Raw genomic sequence first — 22,694 nt, 5'->3', positions numbered from 1 at the left:
CATCATCATCATCATCATCATCATCATCATCATCATTTCTTTTCATTCATATCTACTCACTTGTGGTTGACCATTTATCAGATGGGCTCAATATTAATTCTATATTTTTAAAGGAATTTTTAAATTCATACTTTTATGAACTCATCAGAACTGTCAGATTGTAGATTAAACTGCACCCTACTAACTAAAAGCATTTGGTAACTATAAGAGAGGCAGAAAATGCCAGTGACTCTTTTCTTTTTTCTGCATATAATTTTGTATTCTGAAGAATGAAATTTGAAACAAAGGGTGCCATTCAATCTCTTATTGCTTTGTAACAGTACATGTTTGCAAACATTCCAAATATGCTTGTTGAATACAAAGTGAATTGGCATCTCATGCAATCTCAGGAACATGTCTTATCAAGGTTAGGGAACATAGAACTGGCATAAGGATGAAACATCTAGCACTTGTTTTTCCCTCACACTCAGTATTTTCTGGGTACTTTATCGCAGGTAACTAAAGGAAATTTAATGTCTGGCTGGCAAGGGGAAATCTACACAATGCCAAACAGCATGTTTTAAAATATTATTTAAATAAGATTAATTTTTACTCTCTAAAGTTACATGGATTTCCATGCCGTAAGTTAGAAATACAAGGAAATTTTGAACATAATACCAGTACTTCAATACCAGTTAAGTATTCTGAAACATATCTATGGCTAGAGTCAAGTCACATCAAAACATTTATGAGGAAAGTGAAAAATTCATAGTATTATCCAGGTATTTCATCTAAACCATATCAAACACTTAGGCATTTCTATAATACATAAACAAAACACATACTCGATTAATGAAATTTTAAATTTGATATTTAAATGTTTTAGCAACATGTAGATGAAGTTATTTTGCTTTAGGATTGAGGACTAGTAGAGGCAATAATGTGTTATTTACTTTCAGTAAATTATTAGTCCAGTAACCAAAGTGTTCATGTTCTCCTTCAGAAAAATGCAAATAAAATTAACAGTGAGGTTTATTTGTTCACATTGAGCTGGACAAACCTTTAAAAGTGCTCTGGTATGTGGGAAATGGTACACAGCCATATATGGCTGATGTTTGTTTAGTCATTTTGCAGGGCAGTTTCACCTGGACGGCAAAAGGCTTGATATGATTCTTTGGGAAGTTTTACTTCTACACTCTTATCCTCAGGAAATAATCATTAATGTGAATAAAAGATTAGATCCAAGAATGTTCTGCATCATGCTGTTTATACCAGTAAAAACATAGTCACAACGTAAATATCCAGCAACAGCAGCAGAATATAATGAATCAATAGTAAGGATATTTCAGATGTCTATCTGAGGCCATGGAAACAATGTTCATGACAAATTAAATAGCCTGTAATGTGCTATATTTCTGTTTGATTCAATGAGGGAATAGGTTGGCAGACACAGGAAAAAATCATCCAATCAACATCTGATCTTCCTAGGGGTAAACATCAGCTACATTTACATCTATTATGTTTTACTTTTTCCACAATGAATGTATATTGATATGCAATTTAAAAAATCATTTTCAACTAAATATGTACAAAAGTTGTAAAAGTTTAAAAATGTATGATGTCCTGTATTATAAATACTTATCCTTATTTATTATCTGGCATCATTTCTGTATTATACATCACTCAACAAAATGCTAAAACAAGTGGCTATCATGGGTGATCATATCTACGGAGTCCAAAGGATTCATTAATGTTTATCTGATTCTCACTTTTGTGGTATACAAATTATCTGCTTATGAGGGCTTTCCTGCACCCAATCCCCACCCCACCCCTCTCTGAAATTCTTATTTTTCATGGACAACTTTGCTGTATTTTATTTCCCATATACAATATGTCATTGAAAGCTATCATGAATGCTTAAGTTAAAAAAGTATTACAGTTAATGACATTTTGCCATTAATTCCCCCTCAAAATACTCCCCTTTGTTTCAAACACTTATTTATTCTTGCCACTTTCTGAAGCAGTTCTGCAAGTCTTCTTTCATGAGTGTCTTCAGTTGTGCTGTCATGATTGCCTTGGTGTCCTGAAATGATTCAAAACATTTATCTGTTATGGTCATTTTGACTTTGGAGAAGAGCCAGACATTGCACAATGCCAGATCCAGTGGGTAAGGTGAATGAGGACACATGGTAATTTTTACAATTCTCGTTTTTTGTTGGATGGCACTCAGCAGAAGCATTCACCATATTTTGACCACATGTAGTAAAGACCCAAAAGAAGACTTTCAGAACTACTTCAGAAAGTGGCAAGAATGATGGGATAAGTGTGTTTGAAGTGAGGGAGGTATTTTAAGGGGGATTATTAACAATGTAAATTTTTTAAAAATTTAAACATTCACTGTATATTTTTATCACCCCTTCATCAAATACTCATTTTCTGGCGTGCCCCTTAGATGCAAGGATTTTAGATAAGAGTTTCCATTGAAGAGGCTTAGGCTTAAAAGATGTTTACTATTAAGAGGAAATACCTTTTATTATATATAACTTTTTAATAGTTGATTTTTTTGTTTAAATTATTTTATTGGTACATTTTAGGTATACAATACATTTACATTTATCATTGGGTATTTCTACCTGTACATGATGTATCTTGGTTCTTATTTTTTCTCCATTCCCTGTCCTCCCTTCACCCCCTCCAGCCTTCCCTATTTACAAAGACTTGGCTTCCATGTTTTCCTTTTCTCATAATTTTTCCTTTCCCTTCTTTCCTTTCTCCTTCCCCTCCCACTTCCCCTACCCCTTTGGACCTTTTCTTCCTATTTCAAATTATCAATTATTCATTTTAATTATTTTAAACCTTATTTACACTTTCAGTTTCTCACACCAGAGAAACTATTCAGTATTTACACACGTGTGTCCTATTTATTTCACTTAAGAATATTGCCTCAAGGGCCAGGGATTTAGCTCAGTGGTTTGCCTCCTGCTATGCAAGCACAAGGACCTGAGTTCGATTCCCAGCACTAAAAAAAAAAAAAAAGAGTATCACCTCAATATGCATCCATTTAGCTATAAAAGTCTCTAGTTTCTCATTCTTTATGGGTGAGTAGTACTCCATTTTATAAAAAACCCACATCTTCTTTATCCAGTTTCCAGTTGTTGGGCACTTGGGCTGTTTCCAAGCTTCAGCTATTATAAACTGTATACATATTATAAACGTGGGTGCACATATATTGCTGTGGTATGATACTTTTAATTCTTTGGGGAAGATACCCAGCAGGGGAATAGCTGGGTCAAATGGGACCACTAGCCCTAGTTCTTTGAGGTATCTCCATATTGATTTCCATAGTGCTTGCACCAGTCTGCACTCCCACCAACAATGAAGAAGGGTTCCTTTCTCCCCACACCCCCGCCAGCATTTGTTATTGGTTGATTTCTTGATAGCAGCCATTCTTTCCGGGGTGAGGTGGAATCTGTGTTGTTTTCATCTGCAATCTCTCGAATGACCAGTGATGTTGAACATTTTTTCATATGTTTATTTGCTGCTTTTACTTCTTTGTCTGAGAAATGTCTGTTCATTTCAGATGCCTGTTTTTGAATTGGGTCTTTAAACTTGGGGGGTCTGACTTTTTTGAGTTCTTTATATATTCTAGATAGTAGTCCTTTGTCTGAGGTACAGCTGCTAAAAATTTTTTCCCACATTGTAGGTTGTCTCTTAGCTCTGTTGGTGTTTTTTCTTGCAGTGCAGAAGCATTTTAATAAGAAGAGATCCCAGTTGTTGATTCTTTGTGCTAGTTCCTATGCTACTGAGGATTTTTTTCCTATGCCAATGTCTTCAAGAGTTCTACCTAACTTATCTTCCAGCAAGTTTAGTATTTCTGTAATCTAATTTAGTAATCCACTTCGATTTAGTTTAGTGCATGATGATAGATATGGGTCTAGATTTAATCTTTGGCAGGTTGAAATCCAATTTTTCCAACACCATTTATTGAACAGGCTGTCTTTCCTCCAGTGAGGATGGTTGGCTCCTTTGTCAAAGGTGAGGTGGTGAGTATGTCTGGAGTTGTTTCTGCATCTTCAAGTCTATTCCACTGATCCTCAGGTCTGGTTTTTTGCCAGTACCATGCTGTTTTTATCACAGTAGCTTTGTAGTATAGTTTCAAATTGGGGACTGTGATACCCCCAGCCATGTCTCTGTTGCCTAGAATTGCTTTTGCTATTCTACGTCTCTTATGGTTCCAAATGAATTTTTGGATTGTTTTCTCTAGTTCTGTGAAGTATATTGTTGGAATTTCAATCAGCATTGTATTAAATCTATATAGCAGTTTTGGAAGTATGGCCATTTTCACTATATTGGTTCTTCCTATCCAGGAACAAGGGATGCCTTTCCATTTTCTTATATCCTCTTCAATGTCTTTTTTTCAGAGTGCTGTAGTTTTCTGTGTAGAGGTCTTTTGCTTCCTTTGTTAGACTGACTCCTAGATATTTCATTTTTTTGGATACTATTGTAAAAGGAATTGTTTCCCTAATTTTTCTCTCAGTGAGTCTGTTATTAGTGTACAAGAAGGCTATTGTCTTTTGAGTGTTGACCTTGCATCCAGCTACTCTACTAATTGATATTTTTCATTGAGGAATGCCTTAATCTTTTTCTCTAAATTTGAGACAGGCAGGGGCTTTCTGATTCTAAATTAGGCACTACCTAGTTAAATATTTTATTTGGAAAAGAACACATCTTAAACCTAATGGATTTCAAGTAAAAATTTAATGAGAAGTTTTGTTAGACAAATCTGAATTCTAACATTAGGATACCACTGATGATTTCCATATGAACAGGTTTGATGCATAATAAATACTGGTTTTATAAATAGATCTTTGTTTATAATGATCATGTAGACCTGATAACTATAATATGTTCTATCAGCTGCATAAACATGATGAGATGCATGTAATTCAGTATTTAGTTAATGAAGCATCTTTTTTAATGTTGCCTTTTTTTAGCAGTGGTGATGATTTATGCTGAACCATCTGTACTAGCTTTCCATCTTCCTTGTGACTAAAGCCCTGGATTTCTGAGATGGATAGCAAGGGTTGGGTCAAAATTGGTATCTTTGGAATACAAACTCTTAAGTGAAGATAACCAGCTAATATTAACCTCAAATATACCAGTTGCATCACTAAACAAGCTTTAGAAATCTGAACTAACTGGTCCAGGTCTGGGAGTAAGCTTTGTATCATGAATTGTGTGCAGAATTCTTATAACCAGTAGAAGTCAGTGGTGTAGCTTCATTTTTCTTAATTTCAAGATGTTTTAAAACAAAACTGTAAAGTACTGGTCTGGATACAGGAAAGGAAGAGCAGAATTTTGTCTACAGCCCTGGGGATATGTATATTGCAGAAGAATTGGCTATATTGGGTTAAACTCCAGAAACATGTTCCTTTGTTTTTATGTATGACCAACAAAAATAGAAAATATTAAAAATGTTTAAGACTCAGTGTACCAAGTGAAATATTTCCCAACACGTAAGGTTAATTTTAAATGAATTTATGACCTTATCAGAAATAATAACAATAGCAATAAAGAATTAAGTGTAAAGAAAACTTGAGTACTTTGCCACAAGAGTCCTGCCTTAGTGAATGGCTCCAATCAGTACAACCCAAATTCAGCTTTATATTTTTGGTACTGGGGATCGAACTTGGGTCCTTGTGCTTGCGCAGCAGGTGGCGAAACCACTGAGCTAAATCCCCGGCCCACCAAACTCAGCTTTAATGTGAGGAAAGACCCATTGGGGGAAAAAAGAGAAACAGAAAATAGGCCATTTCTTTGACAACTGACTCACATATATGCTAATTTAAAAAACAACAGCAGTTCTACTGACATGTTTCTTTAATATCGACTGGATAACACAATCTCATTAATAAGTACCCCTATAGCCCTAGATAGCTTAGTTTTTCAATGCAGTGTTTGGTATGATGTAACCCTGGTCCCATTAAATTTTGGCTGCAGTTTGTACTCTCAAGTTTCACATTGGATTGATTGAACTCAAAGACCTAAACTATTATTATTATTATTATTGCCTTTCTCTCTAGACAAAAATCAAATAACGATTGAGGATGAATTTTAATTCAAGTACTTCCCCTCTAGCTACAAAGGAACTGCCAAACACCCTTAAACACCTCTTTCCAATCCTGAAGTTATGGTAGTACTTATTATTTAAATCCCTATATGTGTACTGTCCACATTTTTTTCTAATAGGGTTATGATTGTTAGGGTACTATAATTATTACCCACATGTTTCTGTACCTTTGTAGTCCCAGGGTTGGTCATCACACCTTAGTCTGGATTAGTATCACCAAGTGAAAGAAATGTCTCTTTTTCTGGCCCCTGTTCCATGATTTCAAAGCAGGAATGTGAATATGTTTACATACTGTGGGCATGTTTTTTTAAAAGAGGTACTCATATCAAAAGGACAGCTTTAAACTTTTAATGTTTAGATCTGCTGCACTGTGGTATTTTGGATTGTGTTGTTGTGAACATGCCACTAGGGATCAAAGAGTAATTCTGCAGAGAACCCATTTCATTTAGCAAAGCAGGCATGTGCCAGCCATCTGTTGTATCTGCTGATAGAAAACAGCAGTTAGCTTCTCAAACTTTTGCCAGAAAAAAAGGCTTTATCGCTTGGTGGAGATGAGTTACAAGGTAACTTGTAAGCCACATCTGGTTCTATACAGATTTACATGACATAAATGTAAACTCCACTATGTCATCCTTCCATGGTGGTGTAAAAGTGCATAAACAAACCCTTCACCAGTATTCCTGACTCTAAATTATTTGCACCAATAAAGGTCTTTGAAATTATTGTAGTGAAGTAGAAAGGTATGATAATTAATAAAGCACTTTATTTTCAATTGTAGCTTTACTGCCCCTAACAAATAAGATGAGTATTCTGAGGGAACGTTTTTGAGAATTAGGAATGAAAATGTCCTTCATTCTGTAGAGCTGCAGCTCAAGAGGAGGCTTGGTCAGATCAGGGCTTCTTCTGCTGTAGTGATGTAGCCAACTTACTAAAGTTATATGAGAGTAACTTGGTTACATTTCCATGAATTGGAGGTGGATAGGTGATAGTCCATGCAGACTTTCTTTCTAATTCAAGCGCACAGGCAACAAACACAGAGTTAGGTACAGAACGTACAAAGAGGAATGAACCCAGGATCTGCTCTCAGGAAGCTCAGAGTCTAAGAAACAAATATTCACCACCCAAGTGAAGATAGAAAGTTCAGGATTGGTTAAGAAGATAAAAGAAACCACTGGTTTTCCTCCTGAGGGAGGGAAGGAGCCAAGAGTATTTCACTGAGCATTTGGAATTGGTGATATTTGAATTAATTCCCAAAGGATGAGTCAGATCCACCAGGGGTGAAAAAACCCTGTCACATGGAGGGCCCAGGGTGTTGAAATTCATGGAGGTCTTAAAGGGGAAGGAATGTTCTAGGTGATTATGAGAAGCCTTGAATCTCATCTGAGAGGTAGTGGGAACCGGGAGAGGGGCTCAGGATCAGAGGTGTCTGGGACAGAGAAGTAGAAGAGTGAAATAAGCTAGGCAGGTTTATGCCTTGTGTATCATATAGTGAATGGACTCAAGACCTTGCAAGTTCATCCCAGGGATGTATTGAGTCAAATTTGATTATGTGCTGGGTAGAGTGGCTTCTCCACACCCGCATTCAGCTCTTCTCTCTTATTAATCGTTTGAAGGGTTTTGTGATGACTTTTCTCTTTTCTTTCTTGTTAATTAGGACACAAAACTATAACAAACTACTTTTGGTAGTGCATAGAAGTGCAAGAAATCTGTTTATTTTCTAATGGACTCTAGAACTTTGAACATAACATAAGAGGGAGCTTGCATAAGGAAAACGATGTTTTGACTTGGACTCTCTTTTTAACTCCCACACTACCTTTTAAGCATCAAGAAAAGTACAGTAAAAATACAGAAATTAAGCTTGTCAGATGATCCTTCAGTTTAAAGAAGGAAGGGTTGAACACTGGATATGGAGTTATTGGGAATAAGCCTGCTTTGTCAAGTATTTTATTTTCTTTGAAAATTGATCATTATTTAAAGCTCCAAAGTCACAGAATAATCACTGTTCTTCCCTGGTTTCCTCAGATAGGCATATGAATGTTATCCTTCATATTCTTTCTTTCTCTCTCTCTCTTTCTTCTCTTCTTTCTTTCTTCTTCCTTCTTTCCTTTCTCTTTTCTTTTCTTTCTTTCTTCCTCCTCCTCTTCCTCCTCCTCCTCCTCCTTTCTTCTCTCAACTCAATAAAAATTATTATGGTCCTACCTAAGGCCAACATTTACACTGAACACTGAAAAGACCAATATAAATTGGATACGAAGTTTGCTCTCAACATCTGGTGTGAAACAGACATGACCCAAAATAACAATGGTACAATATTGAATATTTTATAATTGCAGTGTAAGCAAGATGCTCTGACAGTACTGAGGACAGAGCATTAGCTCTGTTGTGGGAGAGTGAACTGTCTGTATAGGGTTCTGGTGTTTTTCAGGCTGTACCCTGACACCCAGAAAATTACAATATGCCCAATCAGACCAACTTTTGTTCTGGTTCACTTCATAGATTGTGTATACTTGGGATAACTAAGCCTAATGAATTCTGCTTTCCACTTGCTATTAATGATTTGGAGATAGATATGATAAATGTCAATATATTGCTAGGTGATAGAACAAATAAGCTGTCCCAGGTATAACATCCATAACAACTCTTGAGGTAACTAGTTTGTGGGAAATAAAGATAAGCCTGGATAAGCCTATATGGTAGGACTTGGTAAGGATAACACCCATGTTTGTAAGGTTTATTTCAGCATCAGTCATGGATGTACCCCTGGGAGAAGTCACATCTTAAGTCCATGTGGGGCATCTCATACTTAAGGCAGGGACCAAATGGATTCCCAGAACCCTTGTAGAATTACCCTGGTATTTGGCTTAAGAGTTCTTAGTAAATCCATTTGATTCCTACCATTTGAAAGTTCAGTTAATATTCCTGGTTCCAGTTAGAACTTGATTGGATTTGAGGTTGTACTTATATTGCTGTTACTTATAGCAGTAGCCAGCAGATGGCAATGTAAAAATTACTTCTCGGGGAATTTTCCACCTCAACAATTTTTTGAGGCTTCAGGGACGATCTATCTATCAGATCCATGTTGGGTATTGTGATCTTTGTTACTCATTTCAGTTACCCATTAAATATTTAGTAGGTTGGAAGATGAACCTTCTCATACATTCATTGTCCCTAAAAATGTGATTTTATTACATACAGATTACAATGGACTTACAAATTCAATTCATTCACAAAGTCTGGTTGTAACTCAGGTTGGTCAATTGAAGGCTCAGGCTTCTCTGCACAGCCTTCAAAGTCTGTTTTCTGTATACAGCAGACAGATCTTAGGGTCCTTAGAGAGACACTGGCCAAGGATTTCTCAATTGACCCCACACAAGAAAGGATGTTGTAATGTTCCTTCCAGAACAGGGTTAAATCTGTATCTGAGAACATCTGGAAGCACAAGCAGCCAGCATTCAGATTGTAACTCAAGACTTTTGTCGTAAGTTAAAACTAAAATTCTGGTCATAACCCAAGTTGTTGGTGTCAGGCTGGTCATAACTCAAGGGTCTACTGGATGTATTTCTTCCTTTTAAAAAATTGCTCGTTTATGTAGGACTTATGTTTTGGGTTACCATTCCATGTTCGTATAGTTTATTCTTGGTCTCTTCTGGCTGTACCTTTAGAAGACACATAATAGCCTAGTTGGAAAAGATTCTAGAACTCATGCAGGTTGTTAAGCCCACCCTTACTTCAATGTATCCGTGAATTGTGGTCTCTCAGTCTCTGATTGAGATACACCCAGTGACAGGGTTTTAATAATTATTTTTGTTGTGTTAATTCTAGAAAGTTGTTCTTCATAAAGAGCCAAAATCTGTCTTCTCAGTGTAATTGAATATCCCTAGCCTTTACCAATTTACCTTTGGAGAGTCCTACTTGCACTGATACTGTTAAATTTGCTGATTTGTTTCCCCTTTGCTTGTGTAGGACCTTTGGATCATTTACACCTACTCCTTCTCTAGAAAAGATCAGCTGAGTTCTTAGAAAGACTCCACATATGCTATCTTGGATGGAAATATCTTCACCTGTGCTCCACTATGGTGACACTAGTGAGTAGACAGCTTCCCAGGTCCAGGCAATCTATCGGAGCTCCTTAAGTGATAATTGCTAAGGTGTCAAGGTGGTCTGTATTCTCCACAGGATGTAAGGCCTCAGAGCACTTTGGTGTCCTATGCAGAAATGGGATGTCTACCCCTTCCCACAGTTTAGCATTGAGCTTTGTTACTTGGTACTTTAAGACCCTGTTCCTACAGCCCATGTCCCCGTAGATATCAGCCCTCATCTTAAGGGCCAAGCCTTAGAATCTTTCAATATATGTGTTCAACTTTACCTCCCTCCTTTATTTTCCAAGCAGCTGCATAAACAAACTTTTCCTTAGCAGGCCCCCTATATCCCACGCATGCCAGAGGGTACCATAGACAGCCAGAGACACAGCTAACCCCCCAATCCCAACTGAAGTTCCACTGGGATGCCTGGCCATATCTGAGTCCTGGCCCTGGGCCTCTCCTCCTGCTTGGAGCCAGTGGGTACATGTTTTTAATCCCTTTCTCATTGAAAATGAGGCCAACTCTCATCCCCTTCAACTCATCTTTCCTCTATGCCAGATATCCTGTTTCTTCAGCTATTTCACATAATCAGCTTTGCATTTCTTCAGCCTTGATGCATACATACTTATCAAAAATATAAAATTCTCATATATGGAAATTATTGGTACCTTATAGTATTCTGTTAAGAAAAGTGTCCTTGCTAAAGTTGGAGATTAATTTATATAATTTTGAAAGCATCTTTTGGCCTATAAGAAAAGCATGATAAATTGAAGAAGGAATGGGGAGATGGAGAAGAAAAAGGAAGAAAGAAGAAAAGAAAATAGAAGGAAATAGCTAATGATTAAGTATTTTTTTATGTTCTAGTATAATCGCTTTTCATCATTATCTAGTTCTCACAACAACCCCATTAGACAAACACTACTAATATTCTCATTTTACAAAAATAACAACTGAGCTCTCTTTCCAGCGTGGTTACTGCCTCCAGCCCACTCAGGATCTTGGCAACAGCAGAGGTATTGAACATTGGTAAAAAAAACTTTATGAAGGCAAAGCAAAAGAAGTCTATGAATTGTTAGATAGTCCAGGAAAAGTCCTTCTTCAGGCCAAGGACCAAATTAGAGCAGGAAAGGCAGCCAGAAAGAATCACCTGGAAGGAAAAGCTGCAACCTCCAATAGGATTACTGGTTGTATTTTTCAACTGTTGCAGGAAGCAGGCATCAAAACTTCTTGCACCAGAAAATGTGGAGCTTTCATTGTGCCCCATTGTGAAATGATTCCAATTGAATGGGTTTGCTGAAGAATAGCAACTGGTACTTTTTTATACTTTCAGTTTCTCACATCAGAGAAAGAATGGGATATTTACACACATGTGTCCAGTTTGTTTCACTTAAGAGTATGGTCTTTAGGTCCATCCATTTAGCTATAAATGTCTCGAGTTTATCCTTCTTTATGGCTGAGTAGTACTCTGTTGTATAAAAAAAAACCCCACATCTTCTTTATCCATTCATTGGTTGATGGGCATTTGGGTTGTTTCCAAGATGTATTACAAGCTGTGCTGCTATAAACATGGGTGTGCATATATCACTGTGACATGATGCTTTTCATTCTTTGGGGAAGATAACAAGAAACTGGGTCAAAGGAACCTCTAGCCCTGGAGTCCCGGTTGTTTTTTCTTCTTCTTCTTCTTCTCTCAAGTTTTTCTTTTTCTTTTTTCTTTTTTCCCCCTTCCCCTGACCTCACTTCAACCCCTCCATCCCTCCCTATTTACAGAGACTAGTCCTGGTTTTTTGAGGACTTTCTACACTGGTTTCTATAGTGGTTGCACCAGTCTACACTCCCGACAATAGTGAAGAAATGTTGCTTTTCCCCACAGCCCCTCCAGCATTTGTCATTGGTTGATTTCTTGATAATAGTCATTCTTTCTGGAGTGAGATGTATAATAGACAATGTAAAATAGAAAGAAAAAGTTCAAAAGGGAGGGGACACTAGGGAGGGAGAAGGTGGAAAGGGAGAAAGGAAAAGGAAAAAATGAGAAAAGAAAGATAAAATAGAAACAAAGCTTTTGTAAACAAGGAGGGGAAGAAGGGTTGAGGGAAGGGGAAAAGAATGGGAAAAAATAAGAATTAAGACATATCATGTACAGGTACAAATTCCCTATGATGAATGCAATCATTATGTATATCTAAATTGTACCAATAAACTTAATTTTAAAAAAAGAATAGCACTAGTTCTTTTCTCAAAAGAAATCCTAGTATCAAGGAAGGATTTAAGGGTTAGCCACCTAAAGTGGAGCTATTTTTCAAGAATGATGCTAATAATGATCTGCAGTGGTCTAAGGAACAACGAATTGCTGCAAAAATTTTGCTTAGCTGGACTTCTTATAGGCCAAACTGAAGTGGGCATCATGAGTCATGCTATACAAGCTATTTTTGAAATATGGGAGAAATCCTGGTTGCCCTAGAACTGTACGTTGGTCCTGATATGAAGATTGAATTTGGTGTTGATGTGACCACCAAAGAAATTGTTCTCACTTATGTTATTAAGAATAATTCCTTGCCACTGGGAGATGGAAGCCAGCAGAAAGACAAACAGTCTTATTGTGATCTCAAGAAAGTAACACCTGAAGGGCTCCAGATGGTAAAGAAAATCTCTGAGTGGTTTGCAGAGAGAGTGGAGTTAGTTTTGAAATCAGAAAGCCAGTGCAGGGTTGTAGTATTAATGGGCTCAACTTCCAAGCTTGGTCACTGTGAAATAATCAAGAAGGATTGTGGAAATTATGGGATTCCCTGTGAATTTCAAGTAACATCTACCCAGAAAGGCCCAAAGGAGATTCTGAGGATTAAAGCTGAGTGTGAAGAGGATGACATTCCAAATGTATTCATGGCAGTGGCGGCAGAGCCAATGGTTTAGGCCTGGTGATGGCTGGTAACATACCCAGTTATCAACTGTCCTCCCCTCACGTCAGACTTGGGAGCTCAGGATGTGTGGTCCTCTCTTCACCTACCCAGTAGTCTCGGCTGTTCCACCATACTTTCTCCAGAACAATCAGCTCAGCTTGCCACTCAGATATTTGGATTAAACGACCACTTGGTGTGAGCCAAACTGTTAGCAAGCATGCTGAATACATGTATTTCCTTGAAGCAGGTTGATACGAAAATCAGAGAATATAATTTATAAGAATATCACTTCATGCCATGGGGATGGGGCTATATGTTTCTAGTTTAGCTGCAGAAAAATAAGTAAAATAGAAAAAAGAGATTTTGGGAGGGGATCAAACTTGGGACCTTGCACTTGTGAGGCGGGTGGTGGAACCACTGGGCTAAATCCCTGGCCCCCAAAAAGATTTTTAATCAGAGAAAACAAATAAAATTGAACATAAATGCTTCTCTAGATACCAAAAATAAATAAATAAAAGACAACTGAATCACAAAAAAGTTAAGTAACTTACCTGAGGTAGTAGAGCCAGTAGGCAATAGAGCTGGAATTTACATTTGGAAGTCTTATCATTAAGTTGACATTTATTAGGCATTTATTGTGAGTCAGCAGCTCTGTTAAGTAATTTACATGGATTTGATTGTCTCATTTACTATTTAGGTCAATTCTGTGTGTTGAAGGCTAGAGTCATCTTTTTTCTTTTCTTTCCTTTACTTTTTTTCCCCAGCACTGGGATTGAACCCAGAGCCTTCACACCCAGAGCCATATCTCCGTACAGAAGAAGGTTTGTTTTAAACTATTATGCACAATCCTCCCCTCACTAAGTTGTTGAGTTGCTCAGACTGAGCTTGAACTTGCAGTCCTCCTGTTTCAGTCTCCCAGAATGCTGGGATTACAGCATGTACCACTAAAGCTACTGTTTTTGGGGGTTTTGTTTTTTATTGCTATTCAACATATGAGATTAAGTAACTTGTCCAAGGTCACACTTTAGCCATCTGCAGAGCTTGTGTTTGACTCTGGCAGTTAGGTACTAAGTATATGTGTATATAAGCATATATTATTCTACCTCTATATTACTTAAGACTAGCCAGCCTATTTGTCCAAATCAATTTTTTAAAAGACAATTTTATTTGTAGAGTCCTGTGGTATACAGCAAATATCGAATCATCTGAGTTAATACATAATTCAGAAGTTAAGTAGAATTAAGGCAATACCTACTTGGCTCCAAATTGGCTGATTGCCTTTGATTCCCAAAGTTTGAGGGTTAAACTTGCCTGGTTTCTTGGACACCTGCAGGCTTGAGTTCAGAGTTACTGTTGGGTGTGCTGTGCTATCCAAGGTTTGTCGGAGGAAGCATTCACTCATAAACTGAGGGAAGGAGGGTAAATTGGTACAGTTCTATCATTTAGCTAATAGCAGTGGACACTTTTTCTTTATATTGTGCATAATAGTTTAAAACAAACTTCCATTTGTTTTATTTTCATCCAGTCTTCCCAGTAACAGATTTTTATTGCCCATTAATGAAATTTAGACAGGTAAATGTGAGGAATAACTGATAATTTGAACCAAATGGTGTTTAGCCAAAATAATTCAAGCCTGATTTTTTAATAGATGTGCATTTTTCTATAATTCACAAAACATTTGTGTTTTTAATTTTATAAAAAGTCCTTTGCCTTTCAATAAAAATTCCTTCAATAAATATTTGAATTACTAGGAAATATTTTCAGTTGGAAATATAAGTAGATTTCCATTGCATAGTAAACAGAAATAAGTACTTGACAGGTGTGGTGGTGCACACCTATAATCCCAGTGCTCTAGGAGGCTGAGGCAGGAGAATCACTGCAAATCTGAGGCCAGCCTTGGCTACATAGTAAGTTCAAAGCCAGCCCAGACTACCTAGCAAGACCCCATCTTAAAAAAAAAAAAAAAAGAAAGAAAGAAGTACTATTTTGTACTCAACATTTCAGATATTTTCCCCTCAATTCTTTGAGAAACCCTGCATACCGAAGTCTTTTCTATAATGGAAAGTAGTTCTCTCAGTACAAAACATTGCAAATTAAGTGAGGTGAAGGGACCTACCCTACTGTGTAGCCACAGGGCCAGAATTAGGACAAGGCAAGTGAAGCCCCTAGGGTCTTGTGTGAGTTGAGGCAATGAGTGCCTTTGTAAACTGCATTCTGGGCATCCGGCTGGCCCCCTTCTATCCCAGGACCTGAATATGTTGGCAAGAATGGTATGCATGATGGTAAACTTTGTGTCCACTTGACTCAGCCATGGAGTACCCAGACATTTGGCCAAACATTACTGTGGATAGGTCTGTGAGGATGTTTCTGGGTGAGATTAACATTTCATCAAAGCAGATCAATATTCTTAATGTGAGTGGGCTCCATTCAATCAGGTGGTAGCCTGAAAAGAACAAAAAACTGACCTCCCCTGAAGCAGCAAGAACTCCTTCTGCTTTAATGCTTTCAAACTGAAATATCATTCCTTCCTGTGTCTCCAAGTAGCCAGCATTCAGATGGAAACTACACCATGCCCTTCTGGTACTCCAGCTTGCCAACTACAGATCTTAGAATTTGTCAGCCTCCATAATCATGTGAGCCAATTGTTTATCATCTCTCTGCACTTATTTGTACCTATATTTATCAGGGTTGGTCAAAATATACAATGAATGTTTAAATTTTAAAATTTTATTACAATAAAAGACACATTGCCATTAACCTCCTCAAAATACTCTCTTCACTTCAAACACACTTATCTAATCATTCTTGCCACTTTCAGAAGTGTTTTGTGAATGTCTTTACAAGATGTGATGGAAAAAATGTGAATGCTGCTTCCACATGCCATCCAACTGAAAGCCAGGCATAAAAATATTATGGTGTGTCCTTATCCACTTTATTTATTATATCTGGCACCATGCAAATTTTGGCTCTTCCCAAAAGTCAAAATAACTATGAAAGATAAATGTTCTGAATTGATTCAGAACATCAAGGCAGCCATGACAACACAACTAATGATAATGCAAAAGAGGACATCCAGAATTGCTTCAGAAAGTGGCAAGAATGGTGGGAAAATTGTCTTCAAAGTGAGGGAGAGTATTTTGAGAGAGATTAATGGCAATGTGTCTTCTACTGTAATAAATTTTTAAAAGCTTAAACACTCACTGTAATTTTTATCATACTTCATATATTTATATCTATCTATTGAGAGATGTTTCTCCTATCAGCTTAGTTTCTATAGAGAACCCTGACCAATACATCATTTAGAGACCACAGCATAAGCTAAATCTTGATCAACTTAAAGTCTTGGGACCTTTTTCAAGTGCTAAAAGGAAATCATTAATTTACTTTTTACAGTGGCAACAAAACACAGTTGCATTCTGTCATTCTGTGTACAAAGCACTTGACAACTAGTAGACATAGAAAAAGATGGGTCTTTTCTTCCCTCTGTATTAATGAGCTGTTAGTGCCAGGTGAGAGTTATGAGGCCAAAGAAAGATAGTCTGCCAGATCACGAGCTGGGAGTAGGCTGGCCAGGTGCCCCAATTCCACTGCAAATGACTGGTGTCCTGCTCTCTGAACTGAGAGTGTCACACTGAGCTGGCCTCAGGAACTCTGGCTTCCAGCCCAGCTTCCACACCAGTTATCTGGGACCTCAGATAAGTATTTCACTTTATTTCTCATCTGTGAAATAAGGGGGTTTCCTTTCAGTCCCAAAATGTCTGCGATTTATTGTTCATTATTATCATTTCTGGATTATTCTTAGTTTTGTATTTGATTTCAAATCACAGTAAGAAAAATAGTTCAGACTATACAATTACAGCAAAAATAAACTGAGCAGAATTAACTTTTTAAAGCACTGTTTGCCTGGGTCATGTTAATAAAATCTACTAAACTCTATTTTAGGCAACTTTTATGTAGTTTCTTTATTAGCTTGTTTCAGTCCATTCAACTTGAATAATAGACTGACTTTAGGAGTTGAATTTTGAGGCAGGTAGACAGGACGACTATACTACTAGTGTTTACCCTTTCAGACTTCCCCAAGTGGTAGCCCCTTTCTAGATATTCTTAATGCTTATTTATGTTTTGGCCCTTTATGAAGAACTGAGAATTCAACTCTGGTATTTATTCTTTTGTTATAAATCAAGGTTTTTAGGGCCGGGGATTTAGCTCAGTAGTTCTGCCACCTGCCTTGAAAGCGCAAGGTCCTGAGTTTGATCTCCGGTACCAAAAGAAAAGAGAGATATAAATCAAGGTTTTTACATTGCTAGCTGACTTCCAAAACCTACTACTCAGTAATGTAAATGGGATTTCCTTAGAATGTGCTATACTTAATTTCGATATAACTATCATTTTGTGAATTTTACCTTCATTACATTTTTTCTATCACAAATTAGTACACTCTCTAAAAACTTTTGGAAATACAGAAAAGGAAAGAGAAGAATGGGAGAAGGAAGTCATAGATAGTTAGCTCACCTAAGAAAATGTGAATATGTTGATATTTTTCTAGGTAGTGTTTTTCTGTTGTAGTAATAATTCTCTTTTGTCTGCTGTTTGCCTAAGGACAGTAAGACAGTTTGCCATGATTTTACATAGTCTATGAACTTGATTATTAAATGGTTATATAATATTCTGTGGTATATTTCAACATTCATCTTCTTGGACTATGTCTAACTTTTCACTATTTAAATAACATCATGAAAAGCAACTTTATGTGTGAAACTTTTTCCATATTAGGATTACTTCTTTAGCACTGAGTTTCAGAAGTGGAATTTTTGAGTCAAAACATGTGCTCATTGTATAGGCTCTTAGCACATATGTTCTTCCTGAAAAGCTTATAATGGCTACTCCATACTTCCAACAGACCTATCCGAGAGTGTCCTTTTCAGTATTCTGTTGTGGTCTTTTAAAAATCCTCCAAATGAAGCTTTGGGTGGTACAAATAGTTGTTGATCTGTGGTTGCGTTTTATAGTTATGGCAAGCTTAACTCAGAAATGTCGTCCTGTAGGGGGCGGTAAGGGATCAATACCTGGCAGGAGTGAGTGATTCTCCCCTTCGTAGGAGGCTATGAAAGTCCCTTAGGGTAAGAAGCTTTGCATTGGGATACTTATTAATTGTGGACACAGAACTCATCAGATAGATACCATGTTGTACACTATAGCTCTAGTCTATAAATACAAGACTAGTGGGTGACTACTAAAGAAAAAAACAGGTTATTTCTTTTTAAAATTTTTATTTTTATCGGTACATCTTTGTAGGGACATATACATAAAACATCTTAATTCTTTTTTCATCTTCTTTCCCTCCCTCCCCCTCCTTCCATATCTTGATCCACTTCTCTTTTGCAAAATATGTATCTTTATTTCCTATTACCTATTTTTTATTTTGCTCTTTATACTTCAGGTTTCTCATATAAGAAAAACAATGTGATATTTAAGCTTGTGTGTCAGATTTATTTCACTTAACATTGCGTTCCCATGGTGCAGCACAGGTTATTCCTTTTGAACATAGGAATAAAGCACTTCTATTAAATTTTATTTTATTAATTTTTTTAAAAATTCTTTTATTGGTACATTTTAGGTATACAATACATTTACATTTCTCATTGGGAATTGTACCTTTACATGATGCATCTTGGTTCTTATTTTTTGCCCATTCCTAGCCCTCCCTTCACCCCCTCCACCTTTCGCTGTTTACAAAGACTTTATTTCCATTTTTTCCATTTCTCAGCATTTTTCTTTTCCCTTCTTTCCTTTCCCCTGCCCCTCCCACTTCCCCTACCCCTTTGGACCTTTTCTTCCTATTTCGTATTATCGATTATTTATTCTAATCATTGGTACATTTTAGGTATACAATATAATGACATTCATCATTGAAAATTTGCACCTTTACATAATCTCTCTTGGTTCTTATTTTTCCCCTTCCCCTGCCTTCCCTTCAACCCTTCCACCTCTCCCTATTTACAAGACTTTGTTTCCATTTTCCATTTTCTCATTATAATTCCATTCCCTTCTTTCCTTTCCCCTTCCCCTCCCACTTCCCCTTCCCCTTTGCCCCTTTTCTTCCTATTTCACATTATCTATTACACCTTTTAGTGCTTATTTACACTTTCAGTTTCTCACACCAGAGAAGCTATTTGGTATTTATACATGTGTGTCCTATTTATTTCACTTAAGAGTATGGCCTCAATGTGCATCCACTTAGCTATAAATGTCTCTAATTTCTCATTTTTTATGGCTGAGTAGTACTCCATTTTATTAAAAAACCACATTTTCTTTATCCAGTCTCCAGTTGATGGGCATTTGGGCTGTTTCCAAGTTTTAGCTATTACGAACTGTGCCGCTATAAACATGGGAGCACATATATCACTGTGGTATGATTCTTTTAATTCTTTGGGGAAGATCCCCAGCAGGGGAATATCTGGGTCCAATGGGACTTCCAGTCCTAGTTCTTTGAGGTATCTCTATATGGATTTCCACAGTGGTTACACCAGTCTACACTCCCACCAGCAGTGGAGCAGGGTTCCTCTTTCCCCACAGCCCCGCCACCATTTGTTATTTGTTGATTTCATGATAGCAGCCATTCTTTCTGGAGTGAGGTGGAATCTCAGCATTGTTTTCATTTGCATCTCTCGAATGACCAGGGATGTTGAACATTTTTTCATGTATTTATTTGTTATTTCTACTTCTTTGTCTGAGAAATGTCTGTTCATTTCAGATGCCCATTTTCAGATTCGGTCTTTAAATTTGGGAGGTCTGATCTTTTTAAGTTCTTTATAGAATCGAGATAGTAGACCTTTGCCTGAGGAAAAGCAGGTGAAGATTTTTTCCCACATTGTGGATTGTCTCTTCACACTGCTGGTGGTTTCTCTTGCTATGCAGAAGCTTTTTAATAAGAAGAGATCCCACTTGTTGATTATGCTAGTTCACAGGCAACTGAGGTTTTGTTCATACAATCTTTTCCTACACCAATGTCTTCAAGAGTTCTACCTAACCTCTTTTCCAGCCGGTTCAGCATTTTTATTTTAATATTTAGATCTTTAATCCATTTTGATTTTAGTTTAGTTCACAGTGAGAGATATAGGTCTAGTTTTAATCTTCGGCAAGTTGAAACCCAGTTTTTCCAGCACCATTTATTAAAGAGGCTATTTTTCCTCCAGTGAGGGTGTTTGGCTCCTTTATCGAAGATGAGATGGCTGAGTGTGTCTGGAGTTGTTTCTGCATCTTCTAATCTGTTCCACTGACATCTACTCATTTTAAATGACTATAAGTAAACATTTGTATGCGTTTCTCATCATATTTCATATGTAGATACTTTTTGTTGTTGTTTTGCAATATTGGGGATTGAACTCAAGGCCTTGTTAGTGCTAGGCAAGCACTTTACTAGCTATACCCCCAGGCCTGTAGGTACATTTATCCATAAATATTTCAAAATAATAGTGCTTGGGGTATATATTTTTGTATATTTATGCTTTAAAATTTTTATATATTAAGAAGTTTATTCTGCTATAATGCAAGTGTGTTGTTTTCCCCAGTTTTCACAAAGACAAGGCAGTGTGGAATAAGCAAGTAGATCATCTTCAAAATTCAGAAAGTCATTGTCATCAGTGGCTAGAATAGAGCTTTTTTTAAAAGCATCACTTATCTGTTACATTTTATCAAAATGAGGGAAATCTAAACAAACAAGTCTACATTTTTCCCAATATTGGGGATTGAACACAGGGCCGTCGCACAAGAGCTGCAACTGCAGCCTGTTCCCCCCACCCACCCCGAAAAAAGGGTTTCAATAAATTGCTAAATTGCCCAGAATGGGCCTGAACTTGCAGTCCTCCTGCCTCTGCCTCCCAGAGTCCTGGGATTACAGGTGTAAACTACAATGCCTGGCACAAATAAGCATGCTCTTTTTTTGGTATTCATAAAAGAAAAGACAGGGTTGGGATGTAGCACAGTGGTAGGGCTTGTTTTTAGCATCCACAAACCTCTGGGTTCAATTCCCAGTACCTCTCTCCCCCCAAAAAGACTAATTTGCCAAGGAGAGCTCCCGAGGCATATATCTAAGAGTTAGAAGAAGGAAGAGCAGATCTAGGAGAGTCTTTAAAGAAATACTCAGACAGCCAAAAAGCTAGTATCATTTGAACTGCCAGTAAATACTGTGTATCTGAGTAAATACTATATTTTATCCCTTGAAGTATAGGTTGACTTGTCTTGAATTTACTCTTGTGGAATAAAATGGTTCAGGAAAGGAAAGAAACCCAGTAGGTAGCCACAATTTATTGTTTGTAACTATTGGCTCTCTGCTACAGACCATCTTCTATAGCCATTTAGAGGCAAGCATCATCACACAGCTTCTTTGAGCAGAATCTGCAGTGAGCACATGGTGAACAGGAAGCACAGTGGGCAGGTCTGGTGGAGGGAAACCATTTTCAACCATCTCACTGGCTTGCTGGTTTTGATAAGTGGGGGTTATCAAAACATATCTCTGCATTTTGAGCACATCAGGAATTGATAAAGGCAAAAGTATATCTGCATGGATGTTTATGCACTGAATATCCAGATTTACATTTGTTTTTGAGAAGATTATTCATTAGACCTGAGGTCTCTAACTACCCAGACCTAATATGCTAAGACTTTAGGAACTAACAACTGAATTTATCAATTCTTTACATAGATATGTATGCAGAATGAACCATTTTCTTCCCAAATGCTTAGGACTCTAAGTTAAATCTTGAAAAAAACTGGCAAGGGTTACCTTAGAATTATAAACTCTCGGAAGAGAATGAATCACAACAATTAGTTCAACCTCCTTATTTTTTGGATGAAAAAACTGAAGATCAGACATGATGATGGGGTTCTGAGAATCCCAGAGAAAGCTAGCAGCAAAGCTGGCAAAAGAGCACATGTTTTCTGATAACCAGAGCAGAGCTTTCCGTGTTGATTCAGTCTTAAACTTTAGGCTATGATAAGGTGCAGCATCACCACATCACAATCCACCAGCCCCATAAAAGGAAAAAGAGTTGCCTGCAGTTTCTGTCTTGTTATGAAGAACAGGGAAGTCCACTGACGTGTTTCTTTGTTATTCAGTCTTAGACACACACACACACACACACACACACACACACACACACACACTTTAGCATTCAATTTTAAAGCAATAGCTGGATGGGCTGATTTTAGGCACTACTCCATTCTGACCATGATACATTTCATCTAGTACAGTACAAAGACCATGGCAGATATTTAATATAGACACATGATTTGACTGGTAGGAAGGAAGTATGGTATCATAGAAGATGTTCTGGGCCAGTCCTGACTGGGTAGGCTGTGGAAATATAACTTATCTCCTTCCTTTTCATCTTCCCCACATGATCTCCTAGAATTGTTCTCAGCTTTAAAGTATCATGACCTGCCATTTTACCTTAGCAGGTCTTTCTGAAGACTGACTTGTTTATAAAGCTCTCTGAGATCCCTTATTATTAAAATTGCAACAGTATCAAAATGAACTGCAGATAGAGATTTTTCAAAGTTAAAAAAGTGTTAAATAGATAATATATTTCTTTGAAAATAACATTG

At 37.2% G+C, this 22,694-nt stretch overlaps 1 protein-coding gene and 1 pseudogene across 6 annotated transcripts in view; both read left to right on the top strand.

Annotated features, from left to right (window-relative positions):
- The window catches only part of Wif1 (Wnt inhibitory factor 1), an 84,527-nt gene that overhangs the window by 2,374 nt on the left and 59,459 nt on the right, over positions 1–22,694 (top strand). The gene's annotated exons all lie outside the window — the stretch shown is intronic.
- LOC147823733 (bifunctional phosphoribosylaminoimidazole carboxylase/phosphoribosylaminoimidazole succinocarboxamide synthetase pseudogene) lies at positions 10,183–16,954 on the top strand (annotated as a pseudogene).

Source organism: Heterocephalus glaber, unplaced genomic scaffold (assembly GCF_053883595.1).
Source record: "Heterocephalus glaber isolate CG9 unplaced genomic scaffold, H.glaber_assembly_v1.0 deba00001569, whole genome shotgun sequence".
Classification (NCBI taxonomy): Eukaryota; Metazoa; Chordata; class Mammalia; order Rodentia; family Bathyergidae; genus Heterocephalus; species Heterocephalus glaber.
Note: the sequence above shows the minus strand (reverse complement) of the source record. Positions and strands in the feature narration are given on the sequence as shown.